The following is a 5,846-nucleotide window of genomic DNA, read 5'->3' on the forward strand; positions in this document are numbered from 1 at the left end:
ACAATGGCACTCAATTTACAGATGCAGGCTTCAGAAAGTTGGTGGCCGATCTAAATATAAAACACCAATTCACATCCGTAGAACACCCCCAGGCCAATGGACAAGCAGAAGCTGCTAACAAAGTCATATTAGCCGGGCTAAAACGGAGATTGCAGGATGCAAAGGGAGCCTGGGCCGAAGAGCTCCCACAAGTCTTATGAGCATATCAGACAAATCCATACTCCACCACAAAGGAATCACCCTTCCGATTAGCTTACGAAATGGAGGCAATGATCCCAGTAGAGGTCGAAGAAGGGTCGCCCAGAGTGATCCACTACAATGAAGAGGCCAAGTCCCAACTTCAAAGGGAAGAACTCGACCTACTTCCAGAAATCTGAGAAAGAGCTCGAATAAGAGAAGAGGCATTAAAATGTCGAATGGCTTCAAGATACAATTAAAAGGTAGTACCGTGAGGTTTTTCCGAGAACGACCTCATCCTAATCCAAAATGATATCGGAACGACCCGACCTGGAGAAGGAAAGCTAGCAGCAAACTGGAAAGGACCCTACCGAGTCATAGAAGTACTTGAAAAGGGCTACTACAGGCTATCCAAACTCGAAGGGCGAGAGCTTCCAAGGTCATGGCACGCCTGCAACCTACGAAGGTATTATAGCTAGAGGTAATAAGGATCTTAGGATAAGGTGCAATCTTTTTCCTGAAAAGGTTTTTTAATGAGGTGCCAAGCCAAGATCCATGAACTACCTGACTTAGAATGCCCACATGTATATATTTGCATTTTCTTTATTTTAAATAAAGTTTTTGAGATTATCTACAAATCCTCAATACGCATTAATCTGAAACGTAAAAATTCATCTCCCGATTATAAAGCTACAGATTAGCAGAAAGTGAAAATCAAATTCACTGCTCGATCATGATAAAGACCAACGAAGATGAAAACCGAATTCATCAAAAGGTCGACTAAATGGGATCAAACCCAATTTCTACGAAATCAGCAAAGATGAAAAGGCGACAAAACAAAATAATGCAAAAAGTTATCGAAAGTGATCCATGGAAAGGACCTGACGAGGTCTTAATAAAAATGGGTTGCTAAAAATAACTTAAAGACAGGCCGACGTATAGAAGTTGGACCAGTCGATCACAATAACCAAAGTTATAAAAAGTAAATCCTTGGAAAGAGGCCTGGCCAGCCCTAAAAAAGAGGATTACTAGAAATAACTTAGAAGGAACCTGATGACAAGTCATCTTAGCCTATTTTCACTAGTCTTTTTCTTTTGTTTTCAATTGATTTTATGCACTTTCTTAAGCCATAAGCAAGCCAATTGGGTAGATTTCCATGTTTCCTTTGATTCAATCAACCATGGATGAATTAATGCACTTTCATGAGATTTTGTGCTATAATTGTCATATATTATGAAAGAAACACAATCTCATGATTTGGGGCATAGCTTTGATTGTTTTGATTGATTGATGATAGGTGAAAAGAGTTTTGAAGAAGGTTGAAGAAAGAAGGAATGGCTAGGAGCAAGAGAGAACAAAAAGCTTGAGCCAAAGTTTACCTCAAACTTTAGCTCAAATTTTTGGAAGAATTGAAAACACCCCAGAGGAAAAAAAGCTTGAGCCAAAGTTTGCCTCAAACTTTAGCTCAAACTTTTGGAAGAGTTAAAAATACACTGGAGAAAAAAGCTTGAGCCAACGTTTGCCTCAAACTTTTTGGCAAACGTTGGCATCACAAAACCAACACCCTGGTGATGCCAAGGCATCTTAGGCGAGTTTCACTAGCATTTTTCTGTTAGTTTTAGTTGTTTTATGCACTTTCTTGAGCTTAAAGTAACCAAGAATGGTTAAATGAATAACAAAGCAATGAACCATCCAAACAGTATGATTTTTATGAAAATTTCATGAGTTTTTAGTTATATTACTTGAATGCTATGAATGGAAGATTCTCATGAAAATTTGCAAGACTTTGATGCAGTTGTTTGGATGATTTCAGGAAAGAAGAGGCTAGGCAAGGAAGCAACAAAAATCAATAAAGGAAGCTTGAATATCACATGTGGAGTTTAAGTTCCAGTTTAAGCTTAAACTGGAACTTAAACGGCCAAAATCATGAAAGCTGAGGAAAGGGTGAAAGTGGCGTTTAACCTCCAGTTTAACCTTAAACTGGAAGTTAAACGCCAGAAATGGGAAATGCACCAGGGAGCCATTTCCACGTTTAAGCTCCAGTTTAACCTTAAACTGGAGCTTAAACGTGTTCGACCAAGTTTTCTCCTCCAGGGTTACTTTCTCCATTTCCACGTTTAAGCTCCAGTTTAACCTTAAACTAGAGCTTAAACGTGTTCGACCTCCAGGGGTTGCTTTTTCCGCTTCCACGTTTAAGCTCCAGTTTAACCTTAAACTGGAGCTTAAACGTGTTCGACACCTCCAGGGCTACCTTTCTCCGCTTCCACGTTTAAGCTCCAGTTTAACCTTAAACTGGAGCTTAAACGTATTCGACCTCCAGGGCTGCCTTTCCTATCTCCACGTTTAAGCTTTAGTTTAACCTTAAACTGAAGCTTAAACGTGTTCGACTACGTTACCCTCCAGGGCTGCCTTCTTCCATTTCCACGTTTAAGCTTCAGTTTAACCTTAAACTGAAGCTTAAACGTGCTCCCACAAAAGGCATCACTGGAAGTGTCTGGCGTTTAAGCTGCAGTTTAAGCTTAAACTGCAACTTAAACGCCACTCTTGGAAAAGGTTTCTGGGCCAAAAATATTGCAGTTTAAGTTAGCATTTGAGCACAAACATTAACTTAAACTTACTCTGGTATGAAACCCAATTGAATATCATGGTTTATGGGATTGGGCCTGAAGGATTGATGAGTCTGGAATTTCAATTTGTTGAGTCATGTGTCATTACTTGATTATCACTAAGTTGGCTCAATGAATGTTACAGAATGTGGATCAGCAGCCTCATCAAGATTATGGATCATAAACCCAAAGCAAAAGGAAAGCAGGGAGAGGCCTCAAAGCCCAAGAAACACAACAGAAGCTCAATATAGAAAGTGTATAAATAGGATAGAATTTAAGTTAGGAAAAAAGACTTTTACCTTTTCATTTTGCTAGTTTTCATACCTTTGTAATTGAATTCAGAGCTATGACTCACTAAACCCCCTTTCATTGGGTTAGGGAGCTCTATTGTAATTCAATGAATCAATAATAGTTTATCTTCTTCTTCAATCTTTTCTCTTGAATTTTGTTAGAAAGCTTCTCGATCTAATTCCATTGGGTAGTTGTCTTGGGAAAGAAACTACCCATAATTGGAATCCTTCGGAACCTTGGGAAAGGAATGGAGGATTCATGCTAGAGAAGCTTTCTCACAGTGAATTGGATTGGGGTTTGGATGGATATTGTGACATGTAATCCTACCAAATTGTGGTTCATGAAACTGTGTGGTATAATCAGTGATCGAGCATCATCTCTTCTTATGAACATTTAAACCAAGGGATTGGGAATTTGTTTGTTTTTAGAGAGAATTGGTGAGCCAAGGGATTGGGATCCAATCATATAAGATTGCCAAGCAAAATTCAATGAACGCATTGGTTGAGGAAGAGATAAACATGTTTTGATTCGGAGATCTCAATATCTCCTATAACCCAATGAATTCCCCATCTCCGATTTCCACTTTCTCTTTACATTCTGCAACTCAATTCATGCAATCACCCCCATTCCCTTTTAATTTCAGCAATTTAGCTTCTGCTCTTTAATTCATGCAATTTAAGATTCCGCCATTTCAATTTCTTGTCATTTACGTTTCCCGCCAATTTTACATTCCGCAATTCTCATCTAATTCTTGATTCCGCTCAACTAGACACACTTCTAATCCGAATTGCTCATTCAACCAATCCTTGTGGGATTCGACCTCACTCTATTGTGAGTTTTTACTTGACGATAACCGGTGCACTTGCCGGAAGGACTTTTGCCGATCGTGCAATTTCCTAAATCGTGGCATAACTAGTTTATGCACATCAGGTTTATGGCGCCGTTGCCGGGGATTGGTTTTCGATTGACAATTCTCAAATTGGAAGTTAACTAGATTGAGCATTTTTCTTGCTTTGTTAATTCAGTTCAAGTTACTTGTTGAATTCTTAATTTCTGCACTCTGTTACATGCTTTCTTTCTTTATGCCTTTAAATTCAAGCAACTAACTCACTGACTCACTAACTATTTGAATTAATTCCTCAACTACTCTAACCATACTCTTCCATTAACCAAGAGTATTTCATTTGTTTGTTGCCTGTGCTGTGTTCTTGTATGACAGGTAGGAGAGGAGAGACATCAACTCCTCCATATACCGAACCAGAGAGGACCCTTCATAGACTTAGAAGGGAAGCAAGAGGGAAGAGAGTACTGGGAGAAGAAGAATCTGAAGGAGAATCTGAGGACAATTTTGAGGAAGCTCTAGATCTCAACATGGATAGAGAAGTTCACAACCATGAGAGAGCTGATGGAAACAATGCCATTCCCGAGAGGAGGGTTCTTAGTTCATACATAAACCCAACCTCTGGGAATTGTGGTAGCAGCATTCAGAAACCACCCATTCAGGCCAACAATTTTGAACTCAAACCACAGCTAATATCACTTGTGGAGAATCATTGTTCATTTGGTGGGAGTGCTAATGAAGATCCAAACCAACATCTCACAAAATTCCTGAGAATTTGCGACACTGTGAAGTCCAATGGAGTCTAGGAAGATACCTATAAACTGCTCTTGTTCCCATATTCACTTAGGGACAAGGCAGCTAAGTGGCTGGAATCATTCCCAAGGGGGAGCCTAACAACCTGGGATGAGGTGGAAAGCAAGTTTCTGGCACGTTTCTACCCCCCACAAAAGGTCAATAGGCTTCGATCTGAGGTTCAGACTTTTAGACAACAAGATGGTGAAACTCTCTACGAGGCATGGGAGAGATTCAAGGACTTGACAAGGAAATGCCCACCAGACATGTTCCATGACTGGGTGCAATTGCATATTTTCTATGATGGACTTTCTTATGAATCAAGGAAGGCTGTAGACCATTCATCAGGAGGTTCATTGAATAGGAAAAAGACTGTGGAAGAAGCCATTGAAGTGATTGAGATAGTGGCTGAGAATGAGTACTACTATGCTTCAGAGAGACACAACACTAAGGGAGTCATGGAGCTGAACCATGTTGATACAATTTTAGCCCAAAACAAGGTGTTTGCCAAGCAACTAGCAGAGCTCACCAGGAAATTAGAAACAAAGCAAGTGGCTGCAATACACACACAAGATCAAGAGGAAGAAAGCACTGAAGGAGGTGATTGGGAAGAGGCCAACTATGTGGGAAACCAACAAAGGCAATCATATGATCCACATTCCAACACTTACAATCCAGGATGGAAAAACCACCCAAACTTTGGGTGGGGGAACCAATAAACCCAACCACAAAACCACAAACCTTACAACCACAACCAACATAACAATTCCACATACCAAAACTCCAACCAAAGATCATACCAAGCCACACAAAACACTTACTCCCAACCATCATATCATGGCCAAAATAATCAACCTACCCAACCTAATCCGAACCAACAATTTCAAGATCAATTAAACAGGATAGAAGGAGTGCTTGCAAACATGGGTCAGGACATAAGTGAGTTGAAAAACTTTAGGGATGATGTGAGATCTACCTTAAGGAACCATGGTGAAAAACTCAAGAGGATGGAGTCTCAAGTAGGAGAGCTATCTCAACAGGCCCCCAAGTCAACTGCAGTGTTCCCTAGTGACACAGAAAAGAATCCTAAAGGGGAACAAAAGAGAGTGAGATGGGAAGAATGCAAGGCCATCACCACA

The 5,846-nt window shown here is 40.1% G+C and overlaps 1 non-coding gene across 1 annotated transcript; it reads right to left on the reverse strand.

Moving 5' to 3' along the window:
* Nucleotides 1-4,871: 4,871 nt before the first annotated feature.
* LOC148548465 (small nucleolar RNA R71) lies at nucleotides 4,872-4,975 on the reverse strand. The gene has a single exon (XR_015898699.1). It is a non-coding gene; the product is annotated as a small nucleolar RNA R71 (small nucleolar RNA).
* Nucleotides 4,976-5,846: the final 871 nt, after the last annotated feature.

The sequence above is a fragment of the Arachis ipaensis genome, chromosome B8 (assembly GCF_059453495.1).
Source record: "Arachis ipaensis isolate K30076 ecotype BB chromosome B8, ASM5945349v1, whole genome shotgun sequence".
Classification (NCBI taxonomy): Eukaryota; Viridiplantae; Streptophyta; class Magnoliopsida; order Fabales; family Fabaceae; genus Arachis; species Arachis ipaensis.